Raw genomic sequence first — 13,001 nt, 5'->3', positions numbered from 1 at the left:
AAATAGCCTCAACTTAAGTGATGAAGCAAGAAATAGTAAGACTGTCAGCGAATACAGGGATTTCTTAACTCATATTTACAAACATATTTACAATATTTACAAGAGGGTTGGCATCCAGCATCACAAACGATGTGAAAGAAAATGGGGTGGCAAGAGTTGCTTTCTTCCAGCTCTTACAACCCAGGTTCGATCCAGACTACGGGTGCTGTCTGTATGGCGTCTGTACATTCTCCCCGTGACCGTGTGGCTTTTTTCCCACACTCCAAAGACGTACGGGTATGTAGGTTAATTGGCTTGGGGTATGTGTAAATTGTCCCTGGCGTGTGTAGGATCGTGTTAATGCGCGGGGATCAGCGCGGACTCGGTGGAACGAAGGGCCTGCTTGTGCTGTATCTCTAAACTGAAATAGCAACTGGATATGCTTGAAACATATTCGTTTTCTGATTCCATTTCTCATTACAGTATATACCCATTGGCAGGCACTTACAATCGGGTTAATCTGGCGGGACAGGCAGAGTTGAGCTGGATTGAGCGCTGCTTCTCCGCGCTGGCTGTGGGCCTGTGGGGGCCGCTCCCGTCTGACTCCTGACGTCTCTGGCCGCCCCCGGACGTGGGGCACTCGGGAGGGGACGAGGATGGTCCAGTGGCGGTTCGGCAGCGCTTGCGGCGCCGGTGACACAGGATCGATCCTAGCTGCGGAAGAGGCACAGGTCTGTGTCCATGCCGCGGCACTGCTGCCGAAAGTGTTTTTCGCTTGTGACCTATGACCTGGGCATGTGCAGTCACAATACCGAACTTGCTTATTGCAAGGAGATGTTTCTGGAGTTACAAATGTCAATAATATATTAATCTACACTTAGTAACTGTAAATCCAGAAGTAATTAATGAGATGAAAACCATGTAAAATGGTATTTCTGCAAATCATCCTTATATCTGCCCAGAAGCTAGCTCGTATATAAAAGATGTCACAGTCAAATGGATTCTCCACAAAGCTTACAGTACCTTCAGCATGGAAATATACTTCATTGCCATTGGGATAATGCTTATGTTATTTTGGCTTTTGGTTTGAATTTCAATTCTTTATTGATGTAACAGAAGGAAGAACTTTCCTAAGAACTCGATCAATGTGCCAATATTGCAAAGTGATATTTCAGCCTCTGGGTTTTGAAGTCTCTTGTACTTTGTGTGACCTTGGAGGGTGAGCCATTTGAGATCCAGACTTATTTTGGAAATCATGCAACCTACACAACGAAAATCAATTCAATTATTTTATTGTTGAAATAATGGCCCAGAGCTTGGCCCCAGTGTCAAAGTTGCAGTTTATAGCTGCCTTTAAAAACTTTTGGTAATGGTAACTGCTATGTAACTTGACCAAATGTGGTTTGAATGTCGAGTCTATTCATAACTTCTCAAGGTAGTGAAATTCATAAGGAAAGAGGGTCTCTCAGCCTGCAACTTGGTGATTTACTTGTTAAACTGCTCATGTGAGGATTCCATAAGTTGCTCTTCAATACCATTGAGTGTCAGTGACTTCATCATTATTCAGTAATCCAAATCCAAGCCAGGAGGAAACAAGAGAAATTGAGCGCCCCTATCAATTGTTTCACACCTCCCAATTACACTTGTTACTCCTCCCGGTTTCACCCAGAGTCAGCAGAAATTAAAGATCAAGTTCTAATACCCTGCTGTGAACATAAATCTGGGGGGGGGGGGGGGGGGGGGGGGGGGGGGGGGGACTAGGGCGGGGACCAGACTAGCATACCATTAACAAATTATGATCTTCAAAATTATTTGGAATCTTTAATCATTAGGCTGCTTGACAAATAAAAATCATACAGTCATCTAACAAATAGGCCATTTATTTTTCAATAGGGCTCTGGTGAGACCACATCTGGAGTATTGTGTACAGTTTTGGTCTCCTAATTTGAGGACGGACATCCTTGTGATTGAGGCAGTGCAGCGTAGGTTCACGAGATTGATCCCTGGGATGGCGGGACTGTCATATGAGGAAAGATTGAAAAGACTAGGCTTGTATTCACTGGAGTTTAGAAATATGAGGGGGAATCTTATAGAGACATATAAAATTATAAAAGGACTGGACAAGCTAGATGCAGGAAAAATGTTCCCAATGTTGGGCGAGTCCAGAACCAGGGGCCACAGTCTTAGAATAAAGGGGATGTCATTTAAGACTGAGGCGAGAAAAAACTTTTTCACCCAGAGAGTTGTGAATTTATGGAATTCCCTGCCACAGAGGGCAGCGGAGGCCAAGTCACTGGATGGATTTAAGAGAGAGTTAGATAGAGCTCTAGGGGCTAGTGGAGTCAAGGGATATGGGGAGAAGGCAGGCACGGGTTATTGATAGGGGACGATCAGCCATGATCACAATGAATGACGGTGCTGGCTCGAAGGGCCAAATGGCCTCCTCCTGCACCTATTTTCTATGTTTCTAATATGTTGTAGAAGAGTTAAGCATCATAAGTAAAGGTGATTTATGATGGAAGAGATAGGAAGAGTAGTCATATGCCGACACCATGTGCAGCAGTAGAGCTGCTGCCTCGCAGCACCAGACACCCGGTCCTGACTAAAGGGCCTGTCCCACTTGGGCGTTATTTGCGTGTCATTTACACAACATCATTTATGCGTCACGACGCACGACGTGCATTACACCCGCACGACGTGCATTACGCGCGCATGGTGAGACGTGGTGGCGTAGGCAGTGACGTGTGGTCGCCCGCGGTGACGCAGGATTTTGGGATTCACAAAATCTTCGACCGCCACCTGTCTGACACGCAAATGACACCCAAGTGGAACAGGCCCTTAAGAGTGTTGTCTGTGCGGAGTTTGTACATTATCCCTGCGACCATGTGAGTTTACTCCAGGTGCTCCGGATTCCTCCCACATTCCAAAGGCATGCAGGTTTGGTAGATTAATTAGCTTCTGTAATTTGCCCTTAACGTGTAGAATGTGAAAGTGGGATAACATAGAACAAGAGTAGGGGTCAGCGTGGACTCAGTGTCCTAAGGACCTGTTTCTACGCTGTATCTCTAAACCTCCCAAAATGGTTCATTTATTAGTTAACTGTGGTATTGGTGCTTAATCTTAGGCAAGTAGAAGGCGGATTTTAACACACAAATCAAAAATCTGCAGATACTGGAAATCTGAAACAAAATTGCTTAGTCTTCTAACTGCTCAGATGTAGTGAAAAGCCATGCCAGAATATTTGCAGCACTGCCGACTGTGATTTATTTTGCACTCAGGACGAGGAACATTGCTTTGGCACCTAAATTATACATTATATTACAGACCTTGTCAGTTGTGGAGTCCAAATGTCAATTAATGTTAAACCCCTTTAAAGTTGATTGAATCTGAATCTGAATCAATCTCTTTAAGTTTATCATGTACAAGTTTCAGTACAAAAACAAGCTAATGGAAATATTAGCACAAATCCCATGGTTAACATTGATAAAAACAAAGTCAAACCCATATTGCTAGCAACCTGGAAGCTTTAGAAACACTGTACAGCACAGAAACAGACCATTTGGCCCACCTTTTCCACGACCAAGTTGGCATATTGGCCTAGTCCTATTTGACTGTATTTAGCCCGTAGCCCTCTAAACCCTTACTGTCCATATATCTTTTACAATACATCATTGTGTCCACTTATACAGCTTTTTCTGGCAGCTCATTCCAGGTACAGACTACCCTCGGAGTGGAAAAAGCTACCATGAAGTCCCTCTTAAACAGCTCACCTCTCATTTTATGCTATGCTCATTTAAAATCTATCTTGTGACCATTCACTTTATCCATGTCCCTCATTGCACACCTCAATAAGGTCACCCCTCGGCCTCCACTCCAAAGGTCATAGCCTATCCAACCCTTCCCTACAAGTCAAACCTGCAAGCCCAGGTACCATTTTGTAACACTGCACCCTTTCTAATTTAATGACGTTCCTCATGTACATTGCCCTCCATAATGTTTGGGACAAAGACCCATCATTTATTTATTTGCCTCTGTACTCCACAATTTGAGATTTGTAATAGAAAAAAAATCACATGTGGTTAAAGTGCACATTGTCAGATTTTAATTAAAGGCCATTTTTAGACATTTTGGTTCACCAAGTAGAAATTACATCTATGTTTATACATGGTCCCCCCATTTCAAGGCACCATGATGTTTGGGACACATGGCTTCACAGGCATTTGTAATGGCTCAGGTGTGTTTAATTGCCTCCTTAAAGCAGGAGAGCTCTGAGCACCGTCTTTCCTCCAGTCTTTCCATCACCTTTGGAAACTTCTATTGCTGTTTATCAACATGAGGACCAAAGTTGTGCCAATGAAAGTCAAATAAACCATTATGAGACTGAGAGACAAGAATAAAACTGTTAGAGACATCAGCCAAACCTTAGGCTTACCAAAATCAACTGTTTGGAACATCATTAAGAAGTAAGAGAGCACTGGTGAGCTTACTAATCACAAAGGGACTGGCAGGCCAAGGAAGACCTCCACAGCTGATGACAGAATTCTCTCTATAATAAAGAAAAATCCCCAAACACCTGCCCGACAGATCAGAAACACTCTTCAGGAGTCAGGTGTGGATTTCGAAGGGGGTGCCGTTGAGTATGGCTGCCCTGCCAGCAGCTGTTAGTCCTTTCACCCTTTTTTAAAAATTGAGTTAAAAGCGTTTGTTTTGGAGGTCTTCTAGTCCTTTATGTGGTGGGTGGGGGGAGGGGAAGGGGGAAACTTTATTTCCTAGTCCCTACCTGGTCGGAGAGGCGGCTTCCCTCCGAGCTGCTTCTTCGCCCCTTCCCCGCGGCCTACCATCGGACTGGAGCGGCCTTTCCTGTCGGGACCGGCCGGGACTACAGCTTTGACAGCGGCACAACGCAGAGGCACCATCACAGAGCGGGCGATGCCTTAACCGGGTCGCCGTGCGGTAAGCTCCGGAGTGCTGTAACCGTCGACTCCAACATCGAGGAGCTGTGGCTGCGGAGCGTCCAGCCGCGGGCGGCGCTGGATTTAAAACACTGCGGAGCCTGGGATCCGAGATCGCCAGAGTCGGAGCTCCAACCAGCGCGACCTGAGGACTTCGGGTGCCGCGGTCTCCGGGGAGGAAGCAGCCGCTCCAGACATTTCAAAGCCGCTGAGGACTGTTCACCCGACGCCGGAGTTCCACCTTCCCGGCAAGAGGGCCTGAAAACATCGGATTGCCGTTGTAGCGACTGCGGAGGCCACAATGGGCCCGACTATGGGTGAACAGGGGACGGGATTGCCTTCCCCCAGAGTGGGAATCATTGTGGGGGATTTTTTTATGTTCGTTGTTAAATTCTTTAATGTTGTTTCTTATCTTTATTGGTGTTCTGCAATAGCAAGTCAAATTTCACTACACCAATTGGTGTATGTGATAATAAATGTCCTTTGTACCCTTGTATCAATGACCACTGTCAGCAGAAGACTCCATGAACAGAAATACAGAGGCTACACTGCAAGATGTAAAACGTTGGTTAGCCACAAAAATAGGTTGGCCAGGTTACAGTTTGCCAAGAAGTACTTAAAAGAACAACCACAGTTCTGTAAAAAGGTCTTGAGGACAGACGAGATGAAGATTAACTTATACTAGAGCAATGGCAAGAGCAAAGTATGGAGGAGAGAATGAACTGCCCAAGATCCAAAGCATACCACCTCATCGAGATGAGAAAAACATTTTTCACACAGAGTAGTGAATCTCTGGAATTCTCTGCCACAGAAGGCAATTGAGACCAGTTCATTGGCTATATTTAAGAGGGAGTTAGATGTGGCCCTTGTGGCTAAAGGTATCAGGGGGTATGGGAAGACGGCAGGTACAGGATACTGAGTTGGATGATCAGCCATGATTATATTGAATGGCGGTGCAGGCTCGAAGGGCCGAATGGCCTACTCATGCACCTATTTTCTATCTTTCTATCTGTGAAACACGGTGGTGGGGATGTTAAGTCTATGGTATGGATGGCTGCTGAAGGTACTGGCTCATTTATCTTAATTGATGATACAACTGCTAATGATAGTAACATAATGAATTCTGAAGTGTATAGACACATCCTATCTGCTCTAGTTCAACAAATGCCTCAAAACTCATTGCCCGGCAATTCATTCTACAGCAAGACAATGACCCCAAACATACTGCTGAAGCAACGAAGAAGTTTTTCAAAGTTAAAAAATGGTCAATTCTTGAGTGGCCAAGTCAATCACCTGATCTAAACCCAATTGAGCATGCCTTTTATATGCTGAAGAGAAAACGGAAGAGAAAACTGAAGGTTACTAGCCCCCCAAACAAGCATAAGATAAAGATGGCTGCAATATATAGACCTGGCAGAGCATCACCAGAGAAGACACCCAGCAACTGGTGATATCCATGAATCGCAGATTTTAAGCAGTCATTGCATGCATAGGATATGCAACAAAATACTAAACATGACTACTTTCATTTATATGGCATTGCTGTGTCCCAAACATTCTGGTGCCCTGAAACAGGGAGACTATGTATAAACACTGCTGTAATTTCTACATGGTGAAACCAAAATGTATAAAAATGGCCTTTATTAAAATCTGACAATGTGCACTTTAACCACATGTGATTTTTTCTATTACAAATCTCAAATTGTGCAGTATCGAGGCAAATAAATAAATGATGGGACTTTGTCCCAAACATTATGGAGGGCATTGTAGCTGGTGACCAGAACATGCACACATTGCTTCTCTTCCAAAACCATCAATAAACAGGAAGCAATCTCCATATCCCAGCTGCATAAAACCTGAAAACATTTGAACTCCACGTCAATAAGAATATTCCAGAAGCCAGCTTGCAATTTTCCAAATGTGTGATGAGCAACAGATAAAGCTGAGCACCAGATGCAGCTTTGGCACAGATGTGCTGAAATAACTCTCCAATCACCAGGATCACTCTGATCCCTCTTTAATTGTTGTCAATATTTCACCAACAATTTTTTCAATTTCATTTTCGAAGTTATTCGTGTTTCCACCACCATTTCAGTCAATGAATTTCAGGTTGAAGCAAAGAACTGCAGATGCTGATTTATGCCAAAGATAGACAAAGTGCTGGCATAACTCAGCAAGTCCGGCAACATCTCTGGAGATAAAGAATGGATGTTTTGTGTCAGGACACTTCTTCAGACAAATCTTCTTCAGATAAAACCCTCTCAGGCTTTAGCTAAAAGATTGCATAAAGTAAGATATCTTCTCTTCTTTTGGACAATCAGTTTAGATATTTGATCACTAGCCACATGCCTGCCATTGGAAGCGTTTTCTTTATTTACCGTATGAAACGTTTTTCATTTTTCGTAATCTTCATGTTCCAAGAAAAACAACTGTAACTTCTCCTGTCACCCCACACTGCCATCCAAGGGCCAACCTCTTAAATACCTTCTGCACTCTCTACAAGGTCTTGACTCCTTTCTGAAATGCACTGCCCAGAAGTGCATCCATTAATCCAGCTACGCCCTAAGTAACAAATTAGGAAAAAACAATTGTTTGATTTGGACCCTTTGCCTCTGTTAATATAAAGGTGAACAGTTAAAAGAATATTCTAAAAGCCAGAATGTTCAGGTGAGGAGATTTTGGATAAAGAAACAACTCCACCAGCACTTAGGGTCAAATGTTCTTGCAAATGTGCAGCTTTGTCTTTTGCACAGCTTCATAAATGGCTGAAGACTTGCAGGACACATCAGACCAATATTTTTTTTAAAGCACATCTTGACAAAGGAGCTGATGGAGCCAATAATAATATTAATAATAAAGGCAGGGCTTAAAAAGAGGTAGAACAGCAGAGAGGGATTAGTGCTGTGGGAGGTACAGGCATGGCCCACAGTAATTAAAATCAAGGATGCTCAGCAGTGTGGTAGTGTAGGATACCAGAGATCTGAGTGCTGTGCTGCTGGAAAATACTGCACTGATAAGGAGAGATAAGGCCTTGGAGGGATTTTGAAAACAAGGATGAGGATTTAAAAATGTCAGCAATCACCTTTAGGGAAGAGGTTGAGGATGCAGGGGGTCTTTTTGCAAAACTGCATCTTGCAATTTATTCAATAAATACAGTTTGAGTATGTTGCCAAAGTCCTTTGAAACAATTCAAACTTTCAATCTAAATTTGCATATTGAAAAGATAGGCAAGAAATATAGATCAGAATCCAGATGAAATTTGAATTGTCTAATATTTAATAATCCAGAACAGAAGTGTCACATGAGATTTCTATCAACGGTGCAAATGAATTAAAAAAAAATCACACTGCATTCAGCTCATATTTTACTGAAAGAATCAAAATGTGCAAATGTATCTGGACACAATATTAAATAGCCTGCCACACCAAAATGACCATATATTTTGTGCATTTCTTGACAACCCGACCAATATCACAATACAATTTATCAATAAATAGACATTTCCCAGAGCAAAACAAAAATAACATACATTACAAAACAGACATATTATAGACATTTCAGAATGTTCACAGTACAGCAGCTTTGCATTATTTCTATGCACTTTCACATTCATTTGAAAATATTGATTATGCTTGGCTCTCAAAATTGCTGAATTTGATGATTTTTTTTTTAATGTTCACGTAGGTTCATTGTGCTACCAGAGCAAGTGGAACGTTATTAGTCTTCTAATCCCAGTGTTATTTACTCTTGCTATGCTTTGGAATATTGAGCGGCCAAGAAAAGGAGCTAGGTAAACGGAAGTGATTTTCTTTATTGATCTACTGTAATTGATGTCATTTACCAACATTCACATTCAATCAATGATACATCACAGAATTTAGGCCCAATCATAAGAAGCTAGCCTTGACTCATTTTGAATCAGCATTTCCATTCCAGAAACTTGACTACATCTTTCAAATGCAATATTAAACTGTGGCTTCAAGACCTCGTTTAGTTTGATATAAAACTTCTCACTACCTTAAAGAAGAGCAATGGAGTGCAGGAGCAGGTTCCAGTCTCCTCGGCAACACTGACCCTTCAATCAATATTACTACAATCAATATGACAGAGTAGGTTCCTTCAATGTAAAAGTAACCACAATTCATTTGAGGCAAGAGAGTCACTACATAAGTGACTATTAGTGTAACTGTATAGAACACTGCAGAAAAGGTTTACCAGAATGTTGATTGCATTAAAGGATATTAGCCACAAGGAACAGTTGGACACACTTTTGTTTTACCTGGAGGATGGGACAGACCTGATGGAAATATATAACATTTGAGTCGTAGGTAGGGAAGACAGTCTCCCAGGGTGGAAATGTCCAAGACCAAAGGGCATCTGTTCAGGGTGAGTGGGACAAAATTTAAAAGATATGCAGGCGCAAGTATTTTTTTGGTACCTGCAACATGCTCTCATGGGTGGTGATGGTGGTGGAAGCTGATAGTATTTAAGAAACTGTTAGACAGGCACATAGATTTGCAGGGAATGGAAGGATATGGATCCCATGCAGGCAGAAGAGATATTGTTCGGCACAGACGTTGTGGCCTGAAGCTTGCAGCCTGTGGCCTGTTCCTGTGCTGTACTGTTCTATGTTCGATGTTAACAATAGACTGCTATTCAGCAATCACGCATGAGCAGCACCTAAAATAGGAAATACAGTCTCCATCCACACAGTAACTTGCCATTACATGTACACTACCTGCTGCTGACCAACAATAAAATCCTTTGCAATAGTTTGACAACCTTATCTTCAATGTTACGTCCTATGCTGTTGATATTTTGGGGTGCATCACTGGCCAGTGGCAATGATGGTTGCTTCTAGATCAGGCCTTTCATTGAATACTTTGTAAACTGGCACACTCCCAGGATCCTTGATATCCTTTCATGAGTGAGATTGGATGGCTCCTTGGTGCCCTCCATTAACTTCCATGTGCTAGATTGGATAGTTACCCAAATATTTTACAAACACAATGACCCAAGTAGTTCATCACTATCTACAGAGAGACATTCTGTAAGCCAAGCATCTAACGCAACATGTGACTCGTAAATCAGGAGTACAATGAGTATGAACCATTCAAGGAAGGAAGTGCAGAGACTCACCAAATGTATTCTGACACCACTTTTCAATAAAACAAATTGTCACACTAAGGATGAAAGGAGAAAGATTGTAGAACCATTTTCACTTCCAAACTCACACCTACATCACTCAGCATGCTGACTTAAAAATACATATTTATGGTAGCAGCAGAGTACATGTAGTATAGCAAGTGATGTACTATTGAAGTCTGCAATGTGCTGAAATATGGCAGCCAATACTGCTCCGGCAAGCAGTAATGTAATAATCAGCTGCTGATACTGTTTTAAGGATAACAAGTAGTGCAATGGGGTATTTTATGTCCACTTGAGAGATAAGAGACCTCACTTTAACCATGATAAGCAAAGGATCATACTTTCACCAGCTCAATTATAGGAAGGATAATGGCGACTGGCAGGTGGGAGATGGTGGGAATCTGTCCATACTCGGGAGGGGGGACTTGGGAAAGATAGAGTGTAGGGTGGATGGGTTCTTGCATGAAATTAAATAATTAAATGTTCACACTGTTAGGTTGCAAGCTACCCAAGTATAATATGAGGTGCTGTTCCTCCAGTGGCTCCACTCTGCCAATGAAGGAGGCAAAGGATAGAAAGATCAGTAAGGGAATGGAAAGGGGATTTAAAATGTTTAGCAACTGGGAGATCCAGCAGGTCTTGGCAGACAGAGTGCAAGTGTTTGACGAAATGGTCACGAATTTCTGCTTGGTCTCACTGATGTAAAGGCCAAATCACGAATGCGTGAACTTCTGTTTCACCTGGAGGAGCTGCTTGGATCCATGGATAGAAGAGAGAGAGAAGTGTAGGAATTTGTATGGTTGCAGGGGATACCATGGGAGGGGGCGGCTTTCAATATGATCTCACCGTTAGTGACAACTTCTCATCCCCATCCCTTTCTGCTTTTGATTCTGCCGACTCTCTCCACAAGTCCTTGATTGCACTCATCCTTTCCCACCCAACTCACAGAGAGTTTGCTCCTCCAACAAAAGTAATCTCATAAATTAATTTCTCTGGTTGCTAATGTATACCTTTGATATTTTTAAAATATGTCTTACCAAACTTCAGGTGATCTCAAAGGAAGTTACAAATCGGTTTTATGGAATTTGATGACTGTGATGTCAGAAGAATACTGGGAAAAAATATCAGCTTTTACCCCAACAATCCAAATTGAGTAGCAAATGATTATCTGTAGTGTTTTGAACTGAATACTTTCAGTTCAAAACACTTTTGAACTGATACTTTCAAGAGAGCTCAATAGGGCTCTTATAGCGGAGTCAGGGGATATGGGGAGAAGGCAGGAACGGGGTACTGACTGTGGATGATCGGCCATGATCACATTGAATGGCGGTGCTGGCTCGGAGGGCCGAATGGCCTACTCCCTATTATCTATTGAACATCATATCAACACATACTGAAATAGTACAGTAATTTCAAGCAAGCAATTGAGGGTTAAAATTCCTTTCCTTGAGTATTGGACTGCAGGACAATTACAACAATACACATTCAATATTTAAATTCAACTTCTGGTAAGATCAATAACATCATCGCAAAGGTGATGATTTCCTGTGATCCATGAACACATGGAGTCCCTATTGCATTGACACCAGGAATGATCAGCATTAAGTCTGGGCAGCAATGAATGTAGATAAGATGTGAATTTCATCTTGCATCAGGTTAACTCATGGATCCAATATTGATTGCAGTTATCATACTTTAAACATGTCATTAACTCAACTAGGGATTAGATCCAGTGATAATAGAATGGTGGTATATTTCCAAGTTGGAATGGTATGCAACTTAGAGGGGGGTCTGCAAGCTATGGTGCTCCCATGCACCTGCTACATTTGTCTTTCAAAGCAGTGGAGGTCACAGATTTAAGAAGTGCTGTCAATGTCTCAGTTTGTAGATGAGGGGGTGAATGTTCATGCTTGTCAAATAGGTAAATAGCCTTGTCCTGAATGGTTCTTGTGTGCCGATGGACATCTAGATAAATGGAGAATATTTCAATACAATCCCAACCTGTGCCTTGCAGATGTTGGAAAATGTTTGGGAAGCCAGGAAAGGGGGTCGCCAGCTGCAGAATTCCCATTCTCCTGTATAAGGTAAATCATTTATCTTCAAGTTTCCTCATGAAAGAAAATATGCCGATTCTAAATTTGTCATAATAAATTAAATCCATGCAACTCACTTTGTCACCTGCCAAGTCTGTGGAAACCAGAAATTTGTTGGTATCCAAACATTTTTTTTTCACAAGATCAATTAGCCTATTGAAGACTATTCTGTTGGAGGTCACATTGTGATGACTGTTGATGTGCTGAATGGCTTGCCAATGAAACATTTTAAACCACGTAGGATCATAGGCTTTCATCAGTAGGTGTTCCAGCAATAGACGTGGTATTTTGGCCAATCTTGGGGATTTAATAAAAAAACCCTTACCCTCTGCTCTGTGGTTTCCAATGCAGGCACCAGACTAGGGAGATATATGTCAGATCCACATTTGCACCTAATCCACTCAGATTAAACACATAATTGTTCATGTGGAGCAAGGATATACCATAGAAGTGAAGATTTTACAATTATATTTAGCTGTGGTGTTGGTAAATTCTGTTGGTTTGGAGATACAGCCAATGAAGATTACATCTTGAATTTAAACAGAATGCTCGAGGAACCCTTTGGGGACAGAAGGTGCAAGTCCATGTTTCGGATTGAAACCCTGCTTCAGGAACAATTTGAAAGCAGCTTCCTGCTTTCTACAGTGACTTCCATGAGTCTTTCTCATATTCTACCTCTGTGGTCTCTGCTCCTGGACAAAATGTTTATCTTCATACACGTCAATGTCCCGTGTTCAGTTGCATGCATTTTTCCGCAAAGCTGCAGTAATTTGAAAGAAGATTAAAAGATCATAGTTTGAAAACTGATTTTTTATTTTTTTATTTTTTT

This window comes from Leucoraja erinacea, chromosome 4, assembly GCF_028641065.1.
Source record: "Leucoraja erinacea ecotype New England chromosome 4, Leri_hhj_1, whole genome shotgun sequence".
In the NCBI taxonomy this organism is placed as follows: domain Eukaryota; kingdom Metazoa; phylum Chordata; class Chondrichthyes; order Rajiformes; family Rajidae; genus Leucoraja; species Leucoraja erinaceus.
This window is presented reverse-complemented; position numbering follows the sequence as displayed.